Source organism: Haemaphysalis longicornis, unplaced genomic scaffold, assembly GCF_048455015.1.
Source record: "Haemaphysalis longicornis isolate Haplotype H1 unplaced genomic scaffold, Haemaphysalis longicornis Haplotype H1 scaffold_4, whole genome shotgun sequence".
In the NCBI taxonomy this organism is placed as follows: domain Eukaryota; kingdom Metazoa; phylum Arthropoda; class Arachnida; order Ixodida; family Ixodidae; genus Haemaphysalis; species Haemaphysalis longicornis.
The window spans coordinates 98073947-98088826 of NW_027526361.1; the positions used below are offsets into that span (position 1 = coordinate 98073947).

General features: G+C 43.3%; 1 protein-coding gene across 2 annotated transcripts in view; it reads right to left on the minus strand.

Moving 5' to 3' along the window:
- LOC144179141 (membrane-associated transporter protein-like) overlaps positions 1-14880 on the minus strand; it is a 73246-nt gene that overhangs the window by 37280 nt on the left and 21086 nt on the right. Inside the window, exon 1 of one of the 2 annotated variants that reach the window (XM_077707371.1) lies at positions 10256-10432. The exons of the other annotated variant lie outside the window; for it this stretch is intronic. The gene's annotated coding sequence lies outside the window, so the exon portion shown is untranslated. Of the gene's footprint in view, positions 1-10255; positions 10433-14880 lie in introns of those variants that run through there. 2 annotated transcript variants of the gene reach the window in all.

A 14880-nucleotide genomic window follows, 5' to 3' on the forward strand; every position in this document is an offset into this window, starting at 1 on the left:
AGGCCGGGAGGTTAACCAGGTGTAGAGCCCGGTTTGCTACCCTGCACTGGGGGAGGGGGGTTTAGGGGGTAAAAGAGAGGGTAGGAGAAGAGGAAGAGATAGGAGTGGGAAGGTGCGCACTCCAGTCCCGTTTCGGGCACTACAGTGTTTCGTGAAGTTCGTTTCGCTCAGGAAGGGCTTTCGTTGCCTTCTGCGAGGTCGATGTTAAAGACCGATGACTTAAGATCGTTTCTACTGTAAATGGCCGATTGTCCAATCGGCTGAGCGCGGTGGCAAGCACGCTTCTCTCCGACGAGTATTCGGGGCAGCGACACAGCATATATAGTCTCTTCCGCCCCACAAGTGTCACAGTGGGCGCTGCTTGCTATCCCGATGAGGAAGGAGTAGGCTTTCGTGAAGGCCACTCCCAACCACAGTCTACAAAGTAAAGTCGACTGGGACCGAGACAGCCCATACGAAATACAGCGCTGTAGAAGAGGATCTTCAGTATACAGACGGGGATTCGACACTGGTTTGGCTGCGCACATTGTGGGTGTTTCGTGCACTACTAACCTAGTGCTGGAAACGGGAGAGGTCCGGTACCTGCTCGAATTTCGGGATGCGCCACTATTAACCAGTAAGCATCAGGAACCACGAGGACTACGTTCCTTCGCAAGTATCTGAATTACATTTGCCGCTCCATTTCAGCGCGTTTTGTGAGTTTTTTCCTCGTTCCCATTGTTTACTTCTAGCGCTAACAAGCTTTGGAGGGAGAGAGAGATAGGGGGGAGGGAAAGAGAGGCGGAAGAAAAAAGGGAGAGGAAGCTTCAAGGCAAACTGAAAAGGCCAGCCCCACTAACGACAGGACTTGGTACTTCAGATTGGGGGGGGGGGGGGGGGGGGGGGGAGATGTGAGACGCGAAAGCGAAAATTTAAAAGCAAAAAAAAAATTTGAGAGCGGAATTATGGGCCGTTTTGTGAGTCCTTCCGCCACTTCATTTGCTTCTTCCACTCGGCTGAGGGGAAGATTACGCAATGTTTACGCATGGGAAAAATCGATTTCAAGAATCTCCTCTACTGGAGGCTCGAGTGGAGAAAGGACTCAGAACACCAGGGTCGGTCCCCCTACCTTCAAGTAGCCGAATAGCACTGACAATAAGGACTGTATCTTTGATGTATTATATATATATATATATATATATATATATATATATATATATATATATATATATATATATATATATATATATATAGTCTGAAAAGAAGATAAAAACTCACACAGAGCGCGAAAAAATTAAGGTTAGTAGAGACAAAGACAAACGAGAAAGACGTAGAAAATAGAAATAAGTTTACTGACGTTTCAGGGAGAGGACTCCCTTTCTCTGGAGTCCTCTCCCTGAAACGTCAGTAAACTTAATTCTATCTTCTACGTCTTTCTCGTTTGTCTTTGTCTCTACTAACCTTATATGAATATATATATATATATATATATATATATATATATATAGAGAGAGAGAGAGAGAGAGAGAGAGAGAGAGAGAGAGAGAGAGAGAGAGAGAGAGAGAGAGAGAGAGAGAGCGATAAAAACGACAATAACCATCCCCTTCCAATACCGCCATGCAAAACATCATGTTGTATCCGGCAATCTATGCGTACCGACATGTACACACATTTTAGAGACGCAAAAGACCAAACTATGTGCACACACGGATCGCGCCCTCATTCAGGCTGAGGCTGTTAGGAAAGCGAGTAAGCTTTTGGCCCTAGCGCGTATCGATTGCGTCAGGGTCGGAGGATGTGACGAAGTTCAACTTTCGCTCCTCGTGGAACTAGCACAAGTGCTTCCGGCACTTGCACGTCCACCAGCTAATGGCTGTCAGCAGGGTAAGATTGGCTTATAAATCACGCACGGCACATTTACTATTCTTAATCAAGAAGCTTCGTGTGTATGCAACGTTCAGTCGCAGCCAGTTAAGCGCGCCCTCATTTCTCAAGGGCAGACATCAAGGAAGCCGGAAATTGCATTCTGTGTCCGTGAATCTTGGATTTGATAGAAGCAGCTGTCGACTGGGAAGGTACGCCTTCCTTTCAAGTCGAAGTATGCTGCATTAAAGTGCAGTCTTTCTGAAAAAGGTGGACTGAACGAATAATGAACAGGACGAAGAGGTGTGCAAGAGTGCTTCTATGGGGGAGTGAGGCTTTGACTTGTTGCTGAGCGAAATGACTGTCTACAAACACGCTGAAAGTATATATGCCTGGAAGGCGTGTCTATATAGAAATGGAGCGTAGACGCCGAGAATTGCAAGGACTAGCACGAAAAAAAGTTGAAGTGCGCTTCATCGAATTTCCGTAGAAGCCCTTAGGTTGAGATGGCCGAGGGCAGAAACGAGACTTGGATAACGACAGTTTTCATAGAGGCCGAGCAGATAAACTCCGTATAAATGGGCAGCCCGAGACAAATTGTGAGAAGCTCTGTGACGGCAATCAAGTAAATTGGCCACCATCGATCAGGAGTACAAATGTAATTATGTCTCTATTTGGTGTAGCTATCGAGAGAAACAAATAAGCTTGAAATGTATGTTCGGCTTACTCAAGAAATCTAAAAAAACGCAATGGCAAGTGCTATCGGCAAAAAGCTTGAAGTAACACCGGCTCACCATCAAAGCTGAGCACTTAGCCTACTCCTCTTCATCACATATACGTATCAGGGAACGCGTGACAGGGGGTGTTGCTCGGTGCGCACTGTTCGCACACGGCGATATCTTATGCTCGCGAAACACTGCTACGAAATAATGGCTGTAGAACAAGCGAGTCACCGAATGCCGACATAGTCGCTGCAGGGCGATAGACGTGCGTTTGGGGCCCGCAGAAAGGCGTACAGTTCTACGTAGCGTGGATGTCGAAGATGGTGTGTAAGAGCACAGTTCCAGCCACGAATCGTACTGACGGGGCCCAGTCACAGTAAGACTCCGCAATGTTCTGGTAAAACAAAAACAGAACGTATTCTCCTCTGACTCACCGCAGGGGCGCCCTGCCATTCACGCTTAGCTGTGGGCCCTGGAGGAATCAACGGTGGTGGGGCCTCTCGCCGTCAATGCGGGATTTCCACGTAATGGACGGGACAGCGCGGGACATTCGGGAGGAAATGAGCATCCAGCCTCACTGGAGAACGAACCATGGTTGGCACGACCGGCTCGGGTTCCCCCACCTCATGAAGCGACAGGCTTTCAGAGCGGCCCACGCGTTACGCCATCGCGAAGCCCTAGAAGAAGCTCCTATTAAGACCGCTGCTCTCCAGCGCTGACAACTGAAGACTTGGCAGTTGGCGACATCCCGCTAGCCCGCACCTCTTTCGACTGTACCCAAAGGTGTAAGGAATACGCCTGGCTGACCCCGGATAGGCGTTTACAAAGCCACACAGCTTTGATTCACACGTGTTCAGCTGACCAGTCTCTCTCTATATATATATATATATATATATATATATATATATATATATATATATATATATATATATATATATATATATATATATATATATATATATATATATATATATATATATATATATATATATATATATATATATATATATATATATATATATATAGATACACAGCTCCGAGATGCTAAAGAACCACTTTTAATTAGGCTGCCGAGCACAGGCCACCGAAAGAGGGAACAGCCCGGGGAATGATGATGGTTATACACAGATGACAGTGCGATGGGTTTGGACGGGTAGAAGGAACAGAGGGATTGACCCGCCGTGTTCCACACTGGATATAACAATGATCATGTCGCTTCCACGCATAAATATCACAGCAGTGCACTCCCAATGCCCGCAATATACAGGGTGTTTCAGTGAACACTTTCAAAAATTCCTGAAGGTAGCTTTAAAAAAAAATAGGAATTCTCTCAAGGAACTAGCTATCAGGTTCGGCGGACGTCAGCAGTTATGAGAGAAATGCGAATTACATAGTTAGTTAACTAAAACTGCCTAATGAACTTTTTAATTAGCGAAGTTTGGCGGTTATTGCCAATGGCGAGTTTGTAGCCACGGAGACGACGATAACCGATCAGTTTTTAAAGCAAAGGAAAATACACTCTGTAGAGCCCTGCAGCCCGCGAAAATAAAGTATTTTTCCCCCATGAAACCGAAACGCAGCGCACATGTTGCGCCAGAAGTCTAGTGCATACGCAACATCCGCTGATGACGTGTTGCAGTGACTGTGTCGCCCAATTCAAGAAGGCTCTGGTGATTCCCTACGCTAGGGAATCAGCTGATATCAACGCCATCGCCTCCTGTATTTTTTCAATGATCACCTTACACCACGGCTAGCGTTATCTTTTCTTTCGTTGGTAGGCGCAAAAAAGAGGCTAGCCATTGCCCACAACACGGTCGCCCGTTTCGGGAGCCGGCGTTGGTGACAGTTTTTGCTTTTCTTTTTTTATTGTCTCGACCACATCTGACGTGGCATGGACGCGGCTACCAGACGTGCAAGATGTGAAACGTCACCATCCGATCATTTTTTTTTTTCGTTAGGTTTATCTGCTGTTCGTTTATAATCGCTGCGTGTTAGAAAGCGCATCGGACAAAGGAAAGGTTTGTTTGCTGGGCGAGGAGGGCTTTCGCGGCTGTGGCTGCATGCTGAGGCTCCCTAGCTAGGGAAAATTGAACTTACATTTCGAATTGGCCGCCACATTAATTGAAATACGTCACCAGCCGACGTTGCGTTCACTTAAGTCTTCCAGCACTCCTCGAGCGCCGAGTTTCGTTTTTGAGCGAAAAACAACGGCAGGTTTCCTCGCGCTACAGGGCTTTAAACACCGACTTTTTCGTTGTTTTAAAAACTGGTATTAAATCGTCTTCTCCGGGACTACAAAATCATCATTGACAATACCCACCAAACTCCGCTAATTAAGGAGTTCATTAGTGGAGTTTAATTACCCACCTAACTAATGTGCACACCCTTGATACTATCTGGTGTCCGCCGCAGCTAGCAATCTTCTTCCTAAGAGTGTTTCTTTTTTTTTTCGAAGAGCCTATTTTTAAGAATTTTTGAAAGTGTTCGTTGAAACCCCCTGTATATATATATATATACCGAATCAGAATAGGAAGTGAGGGGCTCGTCGAAATAAGACAGAAATAAGGGTTAGCAAAGGGGAGGATATGGTAGGTCATTGATACAGATAAAGAATTTGGAAAGAAAGAAAGTGGAGAAAAAATGCCCGCCAGGTGGGTTCGGATCCCACCTGGCCGGCATTTTTTCTCCACTTTCTTTCTTTCCAAATTCTTTATCTGTTTCAATGACCTACCCCATATTCTCCCCTTTGCTTTCCGAGGTTTTCTTGACTGCCAACCCTTTATATATATATATATATATATATATATATATATATATATATATATATATATATATATATATATATATATATATATATATATATATATATATATATATATATATATATATATACATATATATATATATATATATATATATATATATATATTAGAGACAGAGAGAAAGGGAGTCCTCTCCCTGAAACGTCAGTAAACTTATTTCTATTTTCTACGTCTTTCTCGTTTGTCTCTGTCTCTACTAACCTTATATATTATATATATATATATATATATATATATATATATATATATATATATATATATATATATATATATATATATATATATATAAATGGAACCGAACCAAATCGAAAACTAGAACCCAACCAGTATTTTTGCCGGCACTGAACCCAAACTTGAACTCCTATTTTTTGAGCACGCTGAACACGAACCGGAACTGAACTACAAAAATAGGAAACGGTTACCGGTTCACAACAACGCGTTTCCACCATCCGTTGTTGATATGACGCGGTCAGTGTCATTCATTTGCGATTTTTCTTTTTACGTACCATCTGCTCCGTGATCGTCCACGGACTTTTATTCCTTAGATCAATCACAACACTATTCAACGCCTCGCACCAATACTGCGCACCACTATTTAAATCGTATATTGCTTCTGGTAACCCAAGGAATATAACACTCTCGGCTGCATGCACGCAATAGGGAACATGGGCTTCGTGCTTCCAGGTACAGGTGCTGCGACTATACAAGCATTGTGCATACATCAACACGAAATTAACGTTAAAATAACTATTTTTTTATAATTATCTTACAAGTAATATTTTACATTTATAGATAGCAGAAAGAAACGAAATTTTGATGTACATTTTTTATCCTTTTTTTTATACTGGTGTCTTGTGTATAAGCCCGCTTAGTAGATGGATAAATAAAGCTTTAATTTCGTCAAAACAGGGCAAGATATGGTGAGTTACTGGTCACGGAAGGTGGCGACAAGACCATTTCTTCCCAGAACCTCCACCGCTCTTGTCACGGCTCAAACTCGCATCGACGGGTCGGTGCTGAGCATCGCGCCCTCCCGCTGCTCTATGAATGAACTAGGCAATTGCAGACCGCTATTAGGGGGGTCCTCAGGGCAGCCTTAGAATATACGCGCTAAATGGGCTCTTTCACCTTTACATAGGGAGCATTAGGGTCGGTAATCTCCCGCATAAAATAAGGATAATTTACGGGGTTATAGGTTGTATTAGTTAGGAGCTGGTGGATTGCTGTATATTGTTGACGTATTCATTAATAGGAGACATTAAAGTTCATTGTCTGTCTGTCTGTCTGTCTGTCTGTCTGTCTGTCTGTCTGTCTGTCTGTCTGTCTGTCTGTCTGTCTGTCTGTCTGTCTGTCTGTCTGTCTGTCTGTCTGTCTGTCTGTCTGTCTGTCTGTCTGTCTGTCTGTCTGTCTGTCTGTCTGTCTGTCTGTCTGTCTGTCTGTCTGTCTGTCTGTCTGTCTGTCTGTCTGTCTGTCTGTCTGTCTGTATCAATTGGAGGGTATTTATGTCTCGCTAAGGGGTAGTGCATAACTACCTCATGGTGCGTTTTCTGGCGTCCCCTGACCGATCTGTCGGAAAAGTCACCCACTGCCTGATTGAAGAAAAGGTTCGTGTAATAAAAAATGTGTACGGGCAGACAGGACACCATGCAGATTGCTGCACCGCGCAGCACAGTTACCCACACACCAAAAGTGCCTACTTGTTGCATTTATCATTTCTTGGGATGCAGTACGGATACGTGCGCTTTCGTACTGGGATATAAAACCACTTACATTACTCTTGGTGAAATGTCGTCTCACCAATTCACTTCTGTGTATCCGTGAAGCCGACTCTATAGATGCTCGCTACTACGAGAGTGGCTGGAAAGGATGTTTACGCAGTAGTAGACAACTGTCAGAACTTCTGTACCATTTCTCGCAGATTTTTAGTGGCATAAAAATTCAGATGGAATTCTCATTTGGTGGGCTCGAAAAGCGGATCCATACCGAAGCCACCTAATTTTAATAAAATTAAAAAGAGCGTGAAGGGCGAGGACAGAGAAACACAGAGAAACACAGTAGACTGGACGAGCGCTCGTCCAGTCTACTGTGTATTTTTATTATCGTCCTTTGTGCTCTTTTTAATTTTTACCCCCCCCCCCCTGCTTGGGACGTCAAAGCAACCATAAAAAGCAAAAAAAAAAAAACTATGACCTGTTTGTTATTGAAAAGAAATGTAACGTTTGGTAACTCGCTTTGCGCTACTCCTATTCCAGGAGACGCTGTTTGCAGCAAGAAGGATAGTAAGTATTGAAAATCCTTCAAGTGTGACTCTACCCAACGTAATCGGTGGCGTAATTGAAAAACAGATTTATCAGAGCGTAATTTCGCGTTGATATTAAGCGGTACAGTAAAACAAGACTGCAGGCGCCACTAAATCACATAAACCTGGTTTTTAGCGCTGGCTTTGGTCGGTGGCTGCCAAAATCTTAAATATGCTACTGGCTGGGCGAGAAAGTGCCTGGTGGACGGTAACAACTTCATGAATTTTCTAGGTTTTCTAGCCTATTTATTTAAAGCTGCCATTGAGATCGACATTATTGCTATTAGGACAAAGCCAGATTTTGCAAAAACCAAACTCGTATTTTTGGTCACGGTCCCTTTCAAGTACAAAGCAAAATTATTTTTCACACTTACTTATAATCATTCTTTCCAAACCGGTTCGCGAGCCGGCTCGGTGTGTAATTTTTCCGAATCGGATCTAAACCAGAACGAAATTGCACCCGAACCCGAACCGTAACCAAACCGGTATATATTTAAACTTCGACTCACTGATATACATACATACATACATACATACATACATACATACATACATACATAAATACATACATACATACACCTCTTGTACTCGTGACCCCATGCCATTACCTTTGCACACTCATCATCATCATCGGTGGGCTCGCTTTTCTCAGAACATTCGGACTGAGCAGCAAACACCGACTCGGAGAGAGAGCGAAAGGCGAATATATATATATATATATATATATATATATATATATATATATATATATATATATATATATATATATATATATATATATATATATATATATATATATATATATATATATATATATATATAGCGAATCAGAATAGAAAATGAGGGCCTCGACGAAAAATAAGGGTTGACAGTCAAGAAAACCTTGGAAAGCAAAGGGGAGGATGTGGTAGGTAATTGAAACAGATAAAGAATTTGAAAAGAAAGAAAGAAAGTGGAGAAAAATGCAAGCCGGGTGGGATCCGAACCCACGACCTCCAGAATACCGGTCTGGTGCGATGACCACTACGCTACCGGCGGGGCTATTTTCTCCTCCCCTTTCAGGGGTATTATGTTCAGGTATTTTTGTTTCCTGTGCTTGGGGGTGGTAGCCAGCGCCACTCGGACTACTCGGGGTGAAGGGGACTTTCTTTTTAACCCCCGGGCCGTGACTCGAGTGTCTACGACGGCATATCGAGAGTGGTCGACCAGCGTTGAACCCTCTTAAGCTTGGCACCAAGACTGGTGCCATAGGGAGCACTAGTCCATTTTCTATTCTGATATTCTGATCCGCTACAGGCATAGCGAGGGCCTCTTTTATGTATATATATATATATATATATATATATATATATATATATATATATATATATATATATATATATATATATATATATATATATATATATATATATATATATATACATATATATATATATATATATAGAAAGAAGTATGTGAGAAAGAAGTATGTATACGCACCACGGCACCAAAAAGTTGTATAACATGTTTGGCCAGGTCCGGTCCAGGATAGAAGGGACTGGGGCTGATAACCGCTGCACATTCGTGGTAAAACATGCCTAGCACTTCGTATCATGTCGAGTAGGAGATGTTTATATGTTGCCTCTCTCGTGTGGGAAGAAGTCTGTAGGCCAAAGTGGACGTTGTGTGAACAAGCGGCTCCGGGAACACGAGTTCTCCCTGGGTTGCGCCTCGCCGTCACACCTGCCGGAAATGCCGGCAAGGCCGTGGAGGCACGTGCCAACCAGTGCTTGCGGATGCTGTTATTTTATTAAAAGACAGGAGGCAGTTAGAAAGGAAATTAATAGAGGCGTTCCAGATTAAAAGACTAGACGACGCATGCGTCAGTCAGCCGTCGATCGTGCTTACCCAAAAGGTGTGTTCCTACCTAAGCAGCACATGCTGCTGAAAAGACAACCTCCCTGATCACTGAGATTTTCCTGTCCTACCGACGCGTGCATTTATCGCGGGGCACGCATCAAACTATTATTTGTTTTATTCGGGAACGGTGACGGGCTATCGCTGTGGTTAGCGTTCGTGGCTGGTGCTCTGGGGACCCAGGTTCGAATACTGTACATATACTCAAGATTGCCTTTGTTTATTTATTTTATCTTTACAGCAGCGGCCATTTCGGTACCATTCGTGCTGAAGTCGCGACGAGGACAAATGCGGTCACTTTCCAGGTTTAATAAGCCATCAAAGACTTCGCATTAGTATAAGTGCACAAATATCGCATTTATAGCAGCCCCTCCCTCCGTTCTCTTAAATTTGGGTAGCATGAAAGAGGAACTGCAAGTCAGATTCCAATTTGTCTACGTTCTCACATCAAGTACATCGGAAGCACGGCTGCACGCCTAAAACCTCGCGTTTGTGTTCTAAAGTTGTGAGCCGTTCATGGCTCAAAGTTTACACAAGCACTACTTCCGTGGTTAATTCCTTCGTAACCCTTCCTCCCCCCTTCCCTTTCGGCTACCCCAAGTAAGGTGCGGAGTACGCACTGTTTTCCCCTTGAAAGGAATCCCGCAGCTGCCCATGAGAAAGATGTGGCTGACCTGGGAGTGGGGTGGGTCTCGTGGCGTCTCAAGGCGGAAAAAGCACTCAAACGACGGCACAGATGGAACGACGCAAGGACATGTTGCTAAGCTTCGGCTAGCTTTGAGAAGGAGCCTACGGGGCGCGGCCGCCGTTGCCGCTATCAGATGCAGACACCGACACCGCACGTGTTGGAGACGAAGCTCCAGGAGGTGACAGCCTAGAGAGCAGATCTCCCGAATCTTGCAAAGGAGGGGCGATGACTTTCTCTTATCAGTACTCGATTTGGGGGCCCAACGGGAGCAACATCCGTTATCCCGATAATACTAGAGAGTCTGCTTTCTTGCGCGTGCGTGCGTGCGTGTGTGTGTGTTGTGTGTTGTGTGTGTGTGTGTTTGTGCGTGCGTGCGTGCGTGCGTGCGCGTGTGTGTGCGTGCATGTGTGTGTGTGTGTGTATGTGTGTGTGCGCGCTTCCGCCTATGCTCGTGCGTGCGCGTGCGTGTGTGCGGAGGGGGGCGGCGGTATAAATTCGGATAAAGGCGATCACTGGGATATGACAGTTAGAAGGGCAGGATAATGTCAATGGAAATCACTCCTGTCGGGGATTACGCTGAAAAAAAAAGGCTTAAGGTACAAATTCCGAAAAAAAGCCTTCGCTTGCAGCCACAAGCTCATGGGACCGACGGCAACTGGGTTGCAATTTTGAGGGTCCGTTTTAGTAGCCACCTTTTCGCGTACACCTCCCTCGACGACTTCCCCCGCTGTCTCTCCCCCACGTTTTGTGCGACCGAGCTCTTTCCTTTCTACCCCCCTTTATAAAGTCGTTGTCCTTCTTCAACGAGCTACCTTGTCTGTAATTTATTTAGGTTGAGTTAGGTTAAGGTCGGCACAAAGTGGGTTAGTCATTTTCTATCCCCAGAGGGGTCACGAAGACAGAATACAAGTTTGGTTTATTAAAAAGACTGCTTTGTCCGGGTAACAATGGTGTTAATTTTTTTCGAACTTCAAACAAATAATGGAGATATTAAAGAAAACATGTGGAGCAGTGGCGACCCCCTGGCCACTTTCCGGAAACTTTTCTATGACGCCACAGAATCTTGTTTGTGCTATTGGCAGCCGTCGACCTAAACCACCGCTTAATAACGTGATTGCACAATTGTAATGGGGCCTCCAGTTACGTTGATCGCATCACTTGACTGATAACGCGCAGTTAAGACACTGATAAAATTGTTTTTTAGTCTTGGCCCATATGACGTTACTTCGGCCCATAACACGTCACTGTAGCGCGAAATTTGAGTCTCTCAATACTTCTTGCGTTTTTTTTAATCGACGTCTCTGTGTTACAAAACGTTTTGAAAGACGTCTTTCTGGGCTAAAATGCGGCTGACTGAGACGTTGAAGCCTAGTTCATTGAAATTAAAGAAATTGGTATTTTGTCTTCAGAGTCATTTAAAAACTAGATTTCAATGTAACATCTGGCAGCAGTCATCCCAAATCTTAATCTATCTCAGCTTTGGAAAATAATGCCCATTGATGAATCTGAAAGCCTTCTGAAAGCCTTCAATAATTTCAATTTTAGCTCGTATTGCGGTTTACTTACGAAAGAAATTTTTGTTGGTGCAGTTGTTGAATGCAATGTATTTTCCATACGCGCGAAGTATGAACGAAAATTATTGACATATTGTTGACCTCTAAACTTCGCTTAGATGCAAGCTTTTTACGGATTCGTGTTCTTCGAGTTTACCAGAATAGCCTGTACTTAAATAGATAAACCTTAGCAAGAAATGATGAGGAGGTTGTACAAAAACCGGTGTTTATCTTCTTTGGCTACTTGTTTAACGCGAAAGGAATAGACTGCGTCGGATTATAATTGACGGCGTGTAGGTGGATGCTTACGTACGTGTGTGTTTTTCTCCTTCCGATTCCGCGGCCATTCCCACTTACCAGAGTCGTTGTATAGGCGAGAGCGCAGCTACGTCATCTAAAAACCCAGCCAATCTCTCTCTCTCCCTCATCTTACCTCTAATTCCACTCCAACCTGATATTTTTTCCGCGCATGCGCATGGAGTTGTGCTGGAGGGGTCTTCTTCGCCCCCAGGACCACCAGATTTTCCGTTAGGCCATACAAAGCTTCGCATTGCAAAAAGCGTCACTGTCTGGGTTGTTTGACCGCGGGTTTCACGCATAACATTGAGACATCTTAGCGCCTCTAGTAAATAACTAGGGCTAAACGGGAGCAGCAACACTTTTATCTCGAGTGCTAGCGGCCCTCGAGAAGGTGCTTTCTTTGGTGTTCCCGCCGCACACTACGTATACGCCTTCGGCTTCGTATATCAGCCCGTAGGTACACCAACAGATAAACCTCAGAGTTGGCTCAAGCAATGCGCAGAGAGGAAGAATCGAAAAGACAGGAGACTGTCGAGCACCTCGGCTACTCCTGTAATCGTTAGTGGAGATTCAGCCAGCAAAAACACCCGGGCCTGTCGTTTTTACGTTGGCAAGGGGTTGAGCTTCGTTTTCTGTAGTGTTATTTGACATGATATGGCAACGTCCATGCTCGGAGTTTGCCAGTGAGGAGAGGAGGTCGTCAGGAAAGGACTTCCCCTGGTCTTTAGGGGCTTCGCTGCCAAGAAAGAGCAGCCGGAAGTGCCCATGAAGTTACGTGATAGTCAATATCATAAATTTAAGCCTTACAAGCGAATATGTATATATATATATATATATATATATATATATATATATATATATATATATATATATATAGTCTGGAAACGAAAAAACTCACAAAGAGCGCGAGAAAAAATGGTAAGTAAAGACAACGACACACGAGAAAAATATTTAAAAATTTTACTGACGTTTCAGGAAGAGAACTTATTGCCAGTGCTCATCGGCTACTTGAAGGTGCCTTTTAGCGCGCGGGATGAGGTATTTGTCATTTTTTTATACAAGAATAGAGAAATCAAAGCCGAGAACAAATCCGCCGTGATCGGAAGTGGGAATCGAACCCATGACCTCCGCATAACGCATGCGGTGCTCTTTCAACTGAGCTATCCCGGCAGCGAATTCTCTCTCCACTCAGCGGACGTTTATATTTTAGAGAGGTTCAGAAACCGGTCAACTGGCGCCGCCTCTTGGCCACCGCGGGAGGCGTAGAGCGTATTTGATTATCCAAGTGGCTTGCCACATAGAACGTGGCCGGATGTCGGGGGTGAGCCGTTGGCATTGGTGTACAGGGTGTTGCAACAACAGGTAAGTGTCTCGAAATATATGAGCAGCACAGGTAACCTATTTTTAGCCATATGTATGTATGTATGTATGTATGTATGTATGTATGTATGTATGTATGTATGTATGTATGTATGTATGTATGTATATGTACCCTGCTGAAAGGTTCCGTAAATACAGAATTATGGGAGTACGGAGTACTTTCTTAGAATGACACAAAGCCGCCACAAACCTAGAAATATTTTTGACAAATAACTGAAAATAAAATACTGCATACTTGTCGAAACATTTGAGACCGATTTTATGTCATTAAGTTCACTAGAACCGCCAAATTATTGTCCGTATGAATTCCGTATATACGGAGTGTTATTTTGCTAATTATTGAAGATAAAAACACAAAACCTGTGCCAAACCTTCTTATTGTTCGAACTCATATAAATCCCTTCATTATAAAAATAATATCTGCTCTTGTTAATTGTGGGGGCATTATACTCCGTATGAACTCCGTATTCCCATAATTCCGTATATATGGAACTTTTCAGTGGGGTATGTATGTGTGTATGTATATATGTATGTATGTATGTATGTATGTATGTGTGTGTATGTATGTATGTATGTATGCATGCAAGCATGCATGCATGTATGTATGTATGTATGTATGTATGTATGTATGTATGTATGTATGTATGTATGTATGTATGCATGCATGCATGCATGCATTCATGTATGTATGTATGCATGCATGCATGTATGTATGTATGTGCGTATGTACGTACGTATGTATGTATTGATAATTAAGAAGAGAGTACGGCCCACCAGCAGGTGTAAAGTACCCGCATAAAATGTTTACTGATATTTAAACAACTTGTTAAAAAGATCGCTCAAAGAAATCACAAACATTGTGGTAACATTTTATAAAATATTTCTATAGGGTTTGCATTACAAATTGGAAACCAAGTTTTAATTAAAAGTCTACAGAGCCAAGTCAGGCTGACCCGGCTGACCGGTTTTGAATGTTGCTTATGAGCTTGTAAAGTTTTTTTTTAATTATAAGCTTTCTACACAATTCTTCCTGAGTATAGTCGTAAGTGCCTGTTGCGTGTGAGTGAGGTTCGAACAGAGTTTCTGACGGGTGCTAATTAAAATAATCTCAAGTAGCCCTTTATGAAATTCTTATTGAGTATAGTCGGAACATCCTGTTGCGTGTCAGTCAAGTTTGAATAGAAGTTATGATGAGTTTTTATCATATTTATCTCAATTAGCCTTCTATTAACTTCTTGTTGAGTCTGGTCGCAACATCCTGTTACGTGTGAGTCAGGTTTGAATAGTTTTTGACGGGTTTTTTAAATGAAATTTATGCCTTCTATCTTTCCATAGAATCCATATTGTGCCCAGTCATACCATTCTGCTGCATATGAGC